Consider the following 15,679-nt stretch of genomic DNA (forward strand, 5'->3'; position numbering starts at 1 on the left):
CACCCCTAAGGACTTACTCCCTCAAGTCTCTCCCCCATACATACACACCACAGGCATATAGTTTATTTATTTTCTTTTCTTGAGACCTTGGTGTCCAGCACCTCTTTAGGTTACTAAATGCTCTGTAGTGAGGGTTACTCTTGATAGTGGATTTTCAGCTGATAATCCCGGGTTAGTTAACCCAAGTTACCAAGTGATAAAGCACCCCTGAGAGCTTATTCATCCAAGTAGATCCCTCACACATGAGCACCACAGACACTTGTCTCAAGGTTCAAACCATTGGTGCCTAGCCTTATTGCTTACTCTTTTACTTTTGTTTTTCACTTCCATTGTTCTTTCCCTTTTCTCTTATTAGGATCTTGTTATTAACTTAGTCTCATGAGTATATTCAAAGCAAAGTATTCAGGCCAGATAGTTGTTATCCCACCTTATGGTTGAACCAACTTAGCTAACTTATGACTTCCCCAAAGATTCATGAATGCACTTCCACATTATGAACTCTACTCTGGTCTTTTTTTAAAAAAAAAATAAACATTATCTTCTTCATTTGATTTAAAAGGGACAAGCTTACAAGAAAGTAAAGTAAGGATGCAATGACATTTAAACCAGAAATCATGGACCTATTCAGAAAGAAAACTTAAAAGACAGAATTTAAAAAGTTTAAACATAACATGGAAGCAGGTTCTATTTCATACAAGATCTTCCTTATTTTAAAGCATAGAAAACGATGGACTAAAAAGAACTCCACCACCTTTCATTCATGTGGATGCCCATGCTCCCATCCTTGCTTGTCCTCATTGTGTCTCTCTTGAGTGCTTGTGCTCCCACTTCCTTTGCCTTTTCCAAGCAGCTTCTTCTAGAAACCACAATCTTCCATCTTCTTCTTGAGTGTCTCCTTTTGCTGTTTCACCTTCCTCTCTTCTTGTTCTACAAAATCTTTTTGGACCTCGTCATATGTAGGGATGGCATAGTGTAGCTGATGCATATTACTAGTCATGTAGTTCAACTTGGCTTGAGTGTTCACATAGAACTCCTCCCTATGTAGTTGCCTTCCTTCATTGAGTACACTGAACTCATTGAAAGTTTTCATTTGGGCTATCTGCCGCTGGTTGAGTTCTTGCAAGTGCTTCTCTTGAAGCTCTTGCCTCTCATTCACTTGGTTGATGGCTTGAGTGAGCTTGGAGTAGTGTTCCTGCTGCTGCTCCATTTGTTGTTTTTACCATGCTTCCTGTTGGCTCAGCCAGTTAGTTTGAAGGTTCAGTATTTGCTCTTGTCCTTCCATATGTCTCATCCCCAAATCCTCAATGGCTCTTAGATGGTGACTCATGTTCAAGTTGGCTGGATCAGAATACTCTCCTTGTTGATATTCTTCCTGATGAGGTTCTTCTTGGTAAACTCTCTCTTTTGCTTTTGCTTTTCCTATTTGTGGTCTTCTTTGTTGTTGAGCAGGTGTAGTATAAACCAATCGCTCGAGTATAACTGGCCTTCCTGGGTTCACCCAGTCTGGATTGCTGTCCTCAAATACTACCTTGGCCTTATTGCATAAGCGGAGAATGGTGCTGGGGTACCAAAGCCTGGCACCTGAATCAACCTTCTCAGCCAAATCTTGAATCCCCTCGGCGATGAGCTCATTCACATTGATCTCCCCACCTTGTATTAAGCAATGCACCATAGTAGCTCGATTGATGTTTACCTCTGAATTATTTGCAGCTGGTAGAATGGACCTCCTCACAAGTTCAAACCACCCCTTGGCTTCAGGGCTCAGGTCTCCTCTCTTGATGAACTTGGGTCTCCCATCTGTGTACCTCTCCCAGTCAGCTGCTATAACACAGATGTCTGCCACTATCTCTGAGATCTCATTATTATCAGGGCTTCTACTTATCCTTGCCTGATAACTTTCCTCATCAAAACGAGGTGATTTCAGGTGAAGAACTCTTGTTATGGCATTTGGGCTGAAGTCCAACTCTTTTTCTCTTACGTAACTTTTGAAGGTTGGGGCCTTGGTTTTATCCTCTCTTACTACATTCGCATAAAATTCTTTGATGAGGTTTCCATTGATCTTCCCCTCTGGACTTGTGAGCAATTGCCACCCCCTCTGTTCGATTTTCTCCAGAATTTGTGGTGACTCATCTGCATTAATTTGGAAGCTTAACTCTGGCAATATCTTTCTCGCCCTTATCCGTTCGAATTCACGTTCATGAAAGGCAGTTTTGAATTTCTTCTCATCGAAAGAAACACTCTCCATGGGTTCCTTCCTCTTTTGCCTCTTTGAGCTTGATGATGCCATGAATTGAGTTGCTGTTTTGAGATGGAGGTTGGAGGATACGGAGAGATGAGGAATAGGTTGGCTAGGACAGAGTGTGATGAAGGGGTTTGAGCAAGCCGAAAGTATGAAGTGTGGAGAGTGGGAATTTGAGTGTGAGGAATGATCATGCACTAAGGTTCACTTATATAGGGAGATCATGAGTGGATGGAAGGTGTGGATTGCAAGGATTGTTGCTTGATGGACGGTTGGGGTTGTGTATGAAGGAAGGACAAGGATCATCACTTAATGAGAGTGATTGGTTCGGTCTTCAAGGGTCTTCTTTCTCCAATGTTGCATGGCAGCGTTTCCCCATGCATTCCCTCTTGAGACATGTGTGTAGTGCTCTTCATTAAGTGGCGAAATCTTTCCCATTTAATTGTCCAATCAATCCCCTTTTTATGCTTCTTTTCCTTTCCTATAAAGATTTAAAATAAGGAAATTAATATCATAAAAATCAAACTCTACGGCTAGAATAATAAATAGAAGAAAAAGAGTTTGTTTATTTATGAATTTCAACTAATTAACTACTTGTGTATCCTTATGCATTTTGGTGGCACCATGGGGTGACACCAAACTTAGTTTGAAGCAATGTGATGAAAAGTTTTGTTCAAAGCTCCCAAGACTAGCATGCATCTTGGCTTGCTTTGAACACCAAACTTGTTCTTCACTATATACTGCATGATAAAGATTGCACCAAGTGTTTGTCAAGTTTGGGTTGAAATTCATAAACATTGATTTATTCATTATTTTAAAAACATATAAAACATGGGTTGCCTCCCATGAAGCGCTTCTTTAGCGTCACTAGCTTGACGTTATCCTTCATCAGGGTGGTTGGTAGTGTTTAAAGTCCTCCCCTCTTGCTGTGGACTTATATCCATTGGTTGGATCAATGATCTCCACATGTTCCAGGGAAAGAACTCTGTTGATAGTGAAGACCTTAGGTAACTGAGATGGTACAGTGGGGAGATTAGGGGGAATATCTGGGAAGTAAGCTGAGACAACTCTATCCCCCGGAGAGAAGTCTTCCGTAGGAATTTTCTTGTTCTTCCACCTCCTTGGTACCTGGTATGCGAAATTGTTACTCAGGTTATGAATTATTGTTCAAAATTGATTCCCTGACGATGGCGCCAAAAACGGATGCACATAACCATGGTCTGAACATATCTTCACAACTTCGCATAACTAACCAGCAAGTGCACTGGGTAGTCTAAGTAATAAACCTTACGTGAGTAAGGGTCGATCCCACGGAGATTGTTGGTATGAAGCAAGCTATGGTCACCTTGTAAATCTCAGTCAGGCGGATATAAAATAGTTATGGAGTTTTCGAAATTAATACTAAAATAAGGATAGAAATACTTATGTAAATCATTGGTGAGAATTTCAGATAAGCGTATGGAGATGCATTCATTCCTCTGAACCTCTGCTTTCCTGCTGTCTTCATCCAATCCGTCTTACTCCTTTCTATGGCTGGCTTTATGTAAGGATGTCACCGGTGCCAACGGCTACTTTCAATCCTCTCGGGAAAATAGTCCAAATGCTCTGTCACAGCACGGCTAATCGTCTGGAGGCATCACCCTTGTCGTTGGTTGCATCATATTCCTCTCTGTGAAAATGGTCTGATGCGCTGTCACAGTATGGCTAATCATCTTGGAGGTTCTCGATCATACTGGAATAGAATTTACTATCCTTTTGCGTCTGTTACTATGCCCAGCACTCGCGAGTTTGGAGTTCGTCACAGTCATTCAATCCCAGAGTCCTACTTAGAATACCATGGACAAGGTTTAGACTTTCCGGACTCTCATGAATGCCGCCATCAATCTAGCTTATACCACGAAGATTCTGATTAAGAGATCTAAGAGATACTCATTCAATCTAATGTAGAACGGAAGTGGTTGTCAGGCACGCGTTCATAGGGAATGATGATGATTGTCACGTTCATCACATTCAGGTTGAAGTGCGAATGAATATCTTAGAAGCGAAATAAGATGAATTGAATAGAAAACAGTAGTACTTTGCATTAATCTTTGAGGAACAGCAGAGCTCCACACCTTAATCTATGGAGTGCAGAAACTCTACCGTTGAAAATACATAAGTAATGAAGGTCCAGGCATGGCCGAATGGCCAGCCCCCAAACGTGATCAATAGATCAAAATATAATCCAAAGATGATTCCAAAGATGACTAGTACAATAGTAAATAGTCCTATTTATAATAAACTAGCTACTATGGTTTACAGAAGTAAGTAATTGATGCATAAATCCACTTCTGGGGCCCACTTGGTGTGTGCTTGGGCTGAGCTTGAAGTCTACACGTGGAGAGGTCATTCTTCGAGTTGAACGCCAGCTTTTGTGCCAGTTTGGGCGTTGTACTCCACTTTGCAACTTGTTTCTGGCGCTGGACGCCAGAATTGGGCAGAGAGCTGGCGTTGAACGCCAGTTTGCATCATCTAAACTTGGACAAAGTATAGACTATTATATATTGCTGGAAATCCCTGGATGTCTACTTTCCAACGCAATTGGAAGCGTGCCATTCTGAATTCTGTAGCTCCAGAAAATCTATTTTGAGTGCAGGGAGGTCAGAATTCGACAACATCAGCAGTCCTTCTTCAACCTCTGAATATGATTTTTGCTCAAGTCCCTCAATTTCAGCCAGAAAATACCTGAAATCAATTTAAGAACAAGGAATGAGTCCACCTTAGTGATTGTGGCGTTTCCTTCTTGAGGAACCAATGATGTCCTTGAGCTTTTCTATGTCTCTTCCTTGTCTTTGTTGCTCCTCCCTCATCGCTTTTTGATCTTCTCTAATTTCATGAAGGATGATGGAGTGTTCTTGATGTTCCACCCTTAATTGTCCCATGTTGGAACTTAATTCTCCTAGGGAGGTATTGATTTGCTCCCAAAAATTCTGTGGAGGCAAGTGCATCCCTTGATGTATCTCAGGGATTTCTTGATGATGAGCTTCTTCATGTGCCTGTTGAGATTCATGAATGTGCTCTCTTGTTAGCTCCATCCTTTTCTTAGTGATGGGCTTGTGAGATGAATCTTTCCATCTCCCATGGCTTAGAGGTGGAAGCATTTGTCTTCCCTTTCCTCTTTCTTGAGGTTTCTCTGGCCTTAGGTGCCATTAATGGTAATGGAAAAACAAAAAGCTTATGCTTTTACCACACCAAACTTAAAATATTGCTCGCCCTCGAGCAAGAGAAGAAAGAATAGATTAATAAGAAGAAGATATGGAGGAGATAGAGGGATGTGTGTATGGATGTGAGTGGTGAATGGAAAACAGAAGGGATGACCATGAATAGAGAGAGAGAGAGGGTGAGGTGGATGGGGATCCTGTGAGATTCACAGATCCTGAGATGATCCTCCCACGGATCCTGAGATGATCCTGTGGGGTCCACAGATCCTGAGGTGTTCAAGGAATTACAACCTTGCACCAAATTAGGCATGTAAAATGCCCTTGCACGCAACTCTGGGGGTTCAGCGCCAGGTTGGTGCCCATTTTGGGCGTTCAACGCCCATTTGTTGCCTATTTCTGGCGTTGAACGCCAGAACCATGCTTGTTCTGGGCGTTCAGCGCCAGCTCTTCTCCAGGGTGCAATTCTGGCATTCAGCGCCCAGATGCTGCCCATTTTGGGCGTTCAGCGCCAGAACCATGCTCTGTTCTAGCGTTGAACGCCAGACAGGTGCTTCCTCCAGGGTGTGATTTTTCTTCCGCTATTTTTTATTCTGTTTATAAATTTTTCGTTTATTTTGTGACTCCACATGATCATGAACCTAAGAAAACATGAAAAACAAAAATGAAATTAGATAAATAAACATTGGGTTGCCTCCCAACAAGCGCTTCTTTAATGTCAATAGCTTGACAGTGGGCTCTCATGGAGCCTCACAGATGTGCAGAGCTTTGTTGAGACCTCCCAACACCAAACTTACAGTTTGGATATGGGGGTTTGACACCAAACTTAGAGTTTGGTTGTGGCCTCCCAACACCAAACTTAGAGTTTGACTGTGGGGGCTTTGGTTGACTCTGCTTTGAGAGAAGCTTTTTCTGCTTCCTCTCCATGGATTCAGAGAGAGATCTTTGAGTTGTAAACACAAGGTTGTCCTTATTTAATTGAAGGATCAATTCTTCTCTTCTGAGGCAATGTCAGTTGATCCAGATCACTTAGTTCATTGATGAACAAGGGAGGTTCAACTTCCCAAGTATCAATGCCAATTAATTTGGCATTCAGCTTCATGATTGCACCAAGGAACTTGGCAGCTTGCTCTTCAGTAACATCCTCATTCTCTTTAGAAGAGGAGTATTCATCAGAGCTCATGAATGGCATAAGGAGGTTCAATGGAATCTTTATGGTCTCTAATTGAGCCTCAGAGTCCTTTGGTTCCTCAGGGGGAAGTCCTTATTGGTCACTGGATGTCCCAGGAGGCCTTCCTCCTTGGGATTCACGTCCTCCTCTCCCTCTTTGGGTTCGGCCATTTTGGTTAATTCAATGGCCTTGCACTCTCCTTTTGGATTCTCTTCTGTATTGCTTGGGAGAGTACTAGGAGGGATTTCAGTGATCCTTTTACTCAGCTGGCCCACTTGTGCTTCCAAATTTCTAATGGAAGACCTTGTTTCATTCATGAAACTTGCAGTGGCCTTGGATAGATCAGAGACTAAGTTTGCTAAATTAGAGGTACTTTGTTCAGAGTTCTCTGTCTGTTGCTGAGTGGATGATGGAAAAGGCTTGCTATTGCTAAACCTGTTTTTTCCACCATTATTAAAGCCTTGTTGAGGCCTTTGATCCTTTCATGAGAGATTTGGGTGATTTTTCCATGATGGATTGTAGGTGTTTCCATAAGGTTCACCCATATAATTCACCTCTGCTATTGCAGGGTTCTCAGGATCATAAGCTTCTTCTTCAGAAGATGCCTCTTGAGTACTGTTGGATGCAGCTTGCATTCCATTCAGACTCTGAGAAATCATATTGACTTGCTGAGTCAATATTTTGTTCTGAGCTAATATGGCATTCAGAGTATCAATTTCAAGAACTCCCTTCTTCATAGGCGTCCCATTACTTACAGGATTCCTCTCAGAAGTGTACATAAACTGGTTATTAGCAACCATGTCAATGAGTTCTTGAGCTTCTGCAGGCATTTTCTTTAGGTGAATGGATCCACCTGCAGAAGTATCCAATGACATCTTAGCCAATTTAGACAGACCATCATAGAATATATCCAGGATGGTCCATTCTGAAAGCATGTCAGAAGGACAATTTTTGGTCAGTTCCTTGTAAGATATGATTCTAGAACTTAAAGTTTGAATCTTTCTTAACAAGTAAGTAACAAACTTGAAATTTTTGAATCAAAACATTAATTGATGATGTTATTTTCGAAAATAACTAAAAAAATTGAAAAAAAGATTTGTTTTTTGAAAAGGATTTTGAAAAAGATAAGATTTTTTTTTTAATTGAAAATTTGATTTGACTCATAAAAACAACTAGATTTTAAAAATTTTTGAAAAAGTCAAATCTAATTTTCGAAATTTTAAGAGAGAAAAAGGGAAAGATATATTTTTTTTATTTTTGAATTTTTATGATGAGAGAGAAAAACAAGAAAAATGATGCAATGCATGAAAGTTATGGATCAAAACAATGAATGCATGCAAGAATGCTATGAATGTCAAGATGAACACCAAGAACACTATGAAGATCATGATAAACATCAAGAACACATTTTTGAAAAATTTTTAATGCAAAGAAAACATGCAAGACACCAAACTTAAAATTCTTTAATGCTTAGGCACTAAGAATTCAAGAATGCATATGAAAAACAAGAAAAGACACAAAAACATGCAAATGCAAAGAACAAACAAGAAGACTTACTAAGAACAACTTGAAGATCATGAAGAACACTATGAATGCATGAATTTTCGAAGAAATGCAAGATGCACATGCAATTGACACCAAACTTATAACATGACTCAAGACTCATACAAGAAACATAAAAATATTTTTGATTTTTATCATTTTATGATTTTTTTGTATTTTCTTTTAATTTTTTTTCGAAAATCATTTTGAAAAAGAAAAATAAGGATTCCAAAATTTTTAATATGAATTCTAGGAATCTTATGCTCTTTAGTCTAAAGCTCCAATCAAAGGGTTAGGCATGGCTTAATAGCCAGCCAAGCTCTAGCATGTAAATTACATCCATTGAGGTGATTAGTTGAAGACCAGTCCCAAAGCAGTTTGGGTATGGCTTTACATCCAGATAGGATTCAACATGTTTCATGAAACACTAGAATTCATTCTTAAAAATTATGAAGAAAAATATATTTTTGAAAACATTTTTTCTTTCGAAAACAGATGAGAAATTTTTGAAAGATTTTTGAAGAATTTTTGAAAATAAAACAAAAAGAAAATTACCTAATCTGAGCAACAAGATGAACCGTCAGTTGTCCAAACTCGAACAATCCCCGGCAACGGCGCCAAAAACTTGGTATGTGAAATTGTTACTCAGGTTGTGAATTATTGTTCGAAATTGATTCCCTGGCGATGGCACCAAAAACGGATGCACAGAACCATGGTCTAAACATATCTTCAAAACTTCGCATAACTAACCAGAAAGTGCACTGGGTCGTCCAAGTAATAAACCTTACGTGAGTAACGGTCGATCCCACGGAGATTGTTGGTATGAAGCAAGCTATGGTCACCTTGTAAATCTCAGTTAGGCGGATATAAAATAGTTATGGAGTTTTCGAAATTAATACTAAAATAAGGATAGAAATACTTATGTAAATCATTGGTGAGAATTTCAGATAAGCATATGGAGATGCATTCATTCCTCTGAACCTCTGCTTTCCTGCTGTCTTCATCCAATCCGTCTTACTCCTTTCTATGACTGGCTTTATGTAAGGATGTCACCGGTGCCAATGGCTACTTTCAATCCTCTCGGGAAAATGGTCCAAATGCTCTGTCACAGCACGGCTAATCGTCTGGAGGCATCACCCTTGTCGTTGGTTGCATCATATTCCTCTCTGTGAAAATGGTCCGATGCGCTATCACAGCATGGCTAATCATCTTGGAGGTTCTCGATCATACTGGAATAGAATTTACTATCCTTTTGCGTCTATCACTACGCCTAGCACTCGCGAGTTTGGAGTTCATCACAGTCATTCAATCCCAGAGTCCTACTCGGAATACCACAGACAAGGTTTAGACTTTCCGGACTCTCATGAATGCCGCCATCAATCTAGCTTATACCACGAAGATTCTGATTAAGAGATCTAAGAGATACTCATTCAATTTAATGTAGAACGGAAGTGGTTGTCAGGCACGTGTTCATAGGGAATGATGATGATTGTCACGTTCATCACATTCAGGTTGAAGTGCGAATGAATATCTTAGAAGTGAAATAAGATGAATTGAATAGAAAACAGTAGTACTTTGCATTAATCTTTGAGGAACAGCAGAGCTCCACACCTTAATATATGGAGTGCAGAAACTCTACCGTTGAAAATACATAAGTAATGAAGGTCCAGGCATGGCCGAATGGCCAGCCCCCAAACGTGATCAATAGATCAAAAGATAATCCAAAGATGATTCCAAAGATGACTAGTACAATAGTAAATAGTCCTATTTATAATAAACTAGCTACTAGGGTTTACAGAAGTAAGTAATTGATGCATAAATCCACTTCTGGGGCCCACTTGGTGTGTGCTTGGGCTGAGCTTGAAGTCTACACGTGGAGAGGTCATTCTTGGAGTTGAACGCCAGCTTTTATGCCAGTTTGGGCGTTGAACTCCACTTTGCAACTTGTTTCTGGCGCTGGACGCCAGAATTGGGCAGAGAGCTCGCGTTGAACGCCAATTTACGTCATCTAAACTTGGGCAAAGTATGAACGATTATATATTTCTGGAAAGCCCTGGATGTCTACTTTCCAACGCATTTAGAAGCGCGCTATTTTGAGTTCTGTAGCTCCAGAAAATCCATTTTGAGTGTAGGGAGGTCAGAATCCGACAGCATCAACAGTCCTTCTTCAACCTCTGAATCTGATTTTTGCTCAAGTCCCTCAATTTCAGCCAGAAAATACCTGAAATCATAGAAAAACACACAAACTCATAGTAAAGTCCAGAAATGTGAATTTAACATAAAAACTAATGAAAACATCCCTAAAAGTAACTAGATTCTACTAAAAACATGCTAAAAACAATGCCAAAAAGCGTATAAATTATCCGCTAATCAGTACCTTCTTCTTTGTTTCTTTTGATGTTGCCTTCCCCTTGGTGACCTCTTTTTCTAAAGGAGTTGTGGTGCTGTCTTCACCTGCCTCTAGAGGTTTAGGTTCCTCCAACTTTTTCTTGAGCTGTGGCAATTGCTGTTTTCCTTGTTTATCTATTAAGGGGATCTCAGAATGAACTGGTTGTGCTTCAGTGCTTGTTTCCTCCTTCAGTGTCTCATTATCATTTGTGCTTAGTTCCTTGTCCTCTTGATCTGTTTCTTGTGAGAGTTTAAAAATATTGAAGCTGAGTCGTTCATCATGGATTCTCAATATTAGCTCCCCTTTCTCTACATCGATAAGTGCTCTGGCCGTAGCTAAGAATGGTCTTCCCAATATGATTGGATGAGTGTGACTCTCTTCCATGTCCAGGATGACAAGGTGCATAGCAGCTCTGCAGCTCTTGTTGTGAGATTTTTGGTTCTTGGCGATCTCTATCCTCCTCCTTTGTTGAGTTGTCTTCAAGTTGTTTGCAAAGTTTGCCTTGCTTGTCTTCAGTCTCTTGATCACTCGCAGTAACCATTTTGCAATCTTCCCATCTTACTTTCTTTGCTTCTCCTTTGGGCTTTTTCTCCGTGTCACTTGGGAAGCTATCAGTAGGTTTGGAAATCTTCTCAGCTAAATATCCCACCTGGAATTCCAGCTTCCTGATGGTCTCTCCCTGGTTCTTAATATTGGCTCGCACCTCCTCTTTGAACACCTTATTTTCTTGAATCTCTTGGCATATTCCTTCAAGTAAGGCCTCAATCTTAGAGAGCTTGTCATCAATTGATGAGTGATTTGGAGCAGATGTGCCGTTTTGGTTTTGATAAGCGTGTGGAGAAGTGTTGTTGTGGGGGTGTTGAGATGTCCTCTGTGTGAATTGCTGGTGAGCTACATTGTTGTTGGAGTTGTAACGTCTCTGGTCTTGGTTTTGATCTTGCTCACTTCCCCATCCAAAGTTTGGGTGGTTTCTCCATCCAGGGTTGTAGGTTTTGGAGTATGGATCATAGTTTTTCCTTGGTGAATTCCCAATGTAGTTGGCTTGCTCCTGACTCCCCTCTGCTTCTTCATTCACTCCTTCTTGGGTTGTTGATGAAGTGGAGATTGCTGCTACTTGGTTCATCTCCATCTTCTTGGTGAGGTCAGCCAGCTGCTGGGTAATGAGCTTGTTTTGGGCCAACAGAGCATCTACATTGTTTAGCTCTATTACTCCTCTTGTGTTCCCTCTTTCAGAAGCATAGAAGTAAAAGCTTTCCCTTGGGAAAGATTCCAGCCACTTGGCTGCTTTGTCCCTAAGTGAGAATGGAAACAAGAGCAGTCTATAGGTATCAGGATCAACACCATTAGACTTCACTGTGTCACATATTCTCAAGAAGGTGGTCAAATGTTGATTGGGGTCTTCTTGAACACCTCCTCCAAACGAACAGTTGTTCTGAACAAGGGTGATGAGCTGTGGTTTAAGTTCAAAGTTGTTGGCATGGATTGTTGGCTTTTGGATGCTACTTCCACAATTGCCTGGGTTTGGATTGATGTAAGAGCCCAAAACTCTTCTATCCTCCCCAGCATGATTTGCTCTACCTCCTCCCCCATGGTTGTGATCCTCTTCTTCATGATGGTTTTCCATGTTGTCTTCCAGGTTTGTTTCAAAGAATTCCTCTTCTTCCTCAGCACCAACCACTTTCTTTCCTCTTGCCTCCCTCCTTAATCTAAGGAAGGTCCTCTCAGGTTCAGAATCGAAGGAAGTTGAAGCCCCGCTTCTTCTCCCTGTCATACAACCATCAAGTGCAAGCAAGAAAAGATAGGTGCAGAAAGTATTTGTGTCAGAATTACTGTTAGTTGTGGGTGATGCAATATATCAAACAGTTAGTGGATTAGCAAACAGACTTGAAAATAACAAAGAAAAACAAAAGAGTAGAGGGGGAAGGGAAGAAGTTTAACTAAAACAAAAAGTAAATCACTCAAACAGAGAATGAAATTCACAAAATAAAAATGCTCAATCTAGTGATCTTCCAATTTAATCATTGTTGATGCACAATCAATCCCCGGCAACGGCGCCATAAACTTGATGCGGGGAAAACTTGTCTCTCAACAAATCTCCCTTCGGCCGTTAGTGACAATGTTAAGTGTCACTAACATTGGCTCAACTTCCGTTCTCCACGTTAAAGTGCACGTTAACTTAGTTAACATGACTCTTAACGTGGGCAATGATGGCTTTGAGAGTGTTATTGGCAATCACTTTTCTCATTAACCTTTCAAGTTACCTCCCTTTCCTTGCTTCCTTTGGTCCTGAAATCAAGCAACAGAGTGCATCAAAGTTCTAGTCCAAGTCATGGGTAATGCAGCATACAATTTGTCACTAAATTCATGCAAAATCCTCATGAAATAATGTAAAATGCACAATGTATGCTTGAATCAAGGTGTAGGTGAATATCTACCTAAAACTAACTTATTTCCTAAAGAAATGCATGAAACTACCCTAAAAACAGTAAAGAAAAGGTCAGTGAAACTGGCCAAGATGCCCTGGCATCAATTTCCAAAGAACAAACAGAGATGAACAAAACAAGCTAAATGCCTGTGATGTGTGTGTGCTAAGGAGAGGCTTGAGCAAGTAAGCCCATAGGGGTGTTTCAACACCTAGCATCTTGAACCAACTGGGGTGGGAATGTTTGTTGAAAGCTTACTCTAAAAAGTTGCCTTACCACATAGCATTAAGCCTCAGCCAAGAAAAAAAAAATCCCAAGCAATAACAAGTCTCATTTTTTTGTGTAATTCAAGTAAGGATCCAAAGGAATGTTGATGTCTCAGCCCCAGAATAAAAATCCCTAAGATACCATGCATAAAAACCCCGTTTACCAGTATTCAATGTCTTCTAATAAAAGGCTTATACACTTCTCTTCTTCTAGTAATTTTCCTTATGTTTTACTGCTTGCTTGGGGACAAGCAAGGTTTAAGTTTGGTGTTGTGATGACAAGTCATCTTAGCCTAGTTTCACTAGTCTTTTTCTTTTGTTTTCAATAGATTTTATGCACTTTGTTGAGTCATAAGTAAGCCAATTGGGTAGAATTTCATGTTTCCTTTGATTCAATCAACCATGGATAAATTAATGCATTTTCATGAGATTTTGTGCTATAATTGTCATATATTATGAAAGAGACACAATCTCATGATTTGGAGCATAGCTTTGATGTTTTTGATTGATTGATGATAGGTGAAAAGAGCTTTGAAGAAGGTTGAAGAAAGAAGGAATGGCAAGGAGCAAGAGAGAACAAAAAGCTTGAGCCAAAGCTTGCCTCAAACTTTAGCTCAAACTTGAGGAAGAGCTTAACTTCACCCTGGAGGCATAAAAAGCTTGCGCCAACGTTTGCCTCAAGCTTTGAGTCAAACGTTGGCGCCACAACAAGCACACCCAGGGAGAAAAAGCTTGCGCCAACGTTTGCCTCAAACTTTGAGTCAAACTTTGGCGCCATTTGAGTATGAAGAGGAGTCCCTGATTGAAGGTTAAATGAAGCCACGTTTGTGCCAATGCTTGCCTCAAACGTTGGGCCAAACGTTGGCCAAGAAGCATGCAAGGGAGGATCCACGTTTGGCTCAAAGTTTGACCTCAAACTTTGGCTCAAACGTGGATGACAGCAAAGGGAGGCTAGCTGATATGAAAAGCTTGAGTCAAAGTTTGCCTCAAACTTTGACTCAAGCTTTAATGGTTCATGGCCCGGTTCACAAGTGAGTTTCTCTCCAACTCCAAGAGCAATCAACAGAGGCTTTTGTCAACCCAATTCTATCAAGAGCAAAGGCCCAATTCAAGGCTTGAAGATCATTTGAAGAGGGTGTATAAATAGCTTAGAATTTAAGTTTTTAGGGAGGCTTTTCCTTTTAGTTTTGCTGAGTGGTTTTGGGAAAGCTTTTGGGTTAGGATTTATTTGTTGAATTTTACTTTTCCTTGTTTAATTTCTGCAAATCCACTTCCCAATTCCCTTTATAATTCAAGTAATTTACATTTCTTGTACTTTAAGATTCAGCCATTTACATTTCTTGCAATCTAAGTTTCTGCAATTTACATTACTTGTTCTTTAAGATTCAGCTTATTTACTTTCTTTGCTCTTTAATTTTCTGCAATCTACCCCTCTCCATTTACATTTCAAGCAATTTAGTTTCTGCAATCACAAATCACCCAACCAATACTTGATTCGCTTGACTAAATCAACCACTAAACTAAAATTGCTCAATCCTTTAATCCCTGTGGGATCGACCTCACTCACGTGAGTTATTATTACTAGATGCGAACCGGTACACTTGCCGGTGAGTTTTGTGTTGGATCATTTTTCACACATCACATGGTCCTCCAAATTCTAAACAGAACAGCCCTCAGCGTCAACCGACACCAGCATGAGGGACCTCTCAGATACACAAACACAAGCAAGGCAATTAAGTAATACACAAGTAAATTCAAATAAAGCAATTAGCATATAGTCATTTAATATGTACAAGTAAATAAATGATGGCAAGTAGCAAACCCAAACAAATCAATCAAATGCAGATGATGCATGTCTTTCCTACTGGTCATGAGCTCACGTGTCGATTACTTTGCCAAAACCCGACACATCTGATAGCTAATCCGGATATTGTCCTGTTGAAAACTGGTGGGTGATAAACCACCACCATCCCCACCTAATAAGCGGTACACCATCACGATTCCGTCATTGTGAGCGGTACACCACCATGATCCTTACAAGAATTTATCTAATTATACAATTTTATATATTACTTTTTTTCTAAATTGTATGTGCATAATTTTTAGAGTTATTTGAAAATAACATATAAAAAGATATTAGAATCCTATAATTAAAAAACTAAGGATTTTGCGAACTAGTACGAAATAAAAGTAAAATTTTTTATCGTAAAAATCTAAAAATTTATTTTTTTATTAAATTTAGAAGAAAAATGATAATTTTCCTAATAACCTTAACGGGAAAACCGAAAAAGAGAACGAAAATTGTATGCTGAAATTTTAATGAACGCTTATCAAATTAGTGGAATTTAAACTTAAATAGTTAATTTGAACCAAATAATAAAAGTAAGAGAAATTGATACTCTTTTCATGTAAGATATTTAAATATATTTTATTCTTACAAAAATTAAAAAAC

The sequence above is a fragment of the Arachis ipaensis genome, chromosome B06 (assembly GCF_000816755.2).
Source record: "Arachis ipaensis cultivar K30076 chromosome B06, Araip1.1, whole genome shotgun sequence".
Classification (NCBI taxonomy): Eukaryota; Viridiplantae; Streptophyta; class Magnoliopsida; order Fabales; family Fabaceae; genus Arachis; species Arachis ipaensis.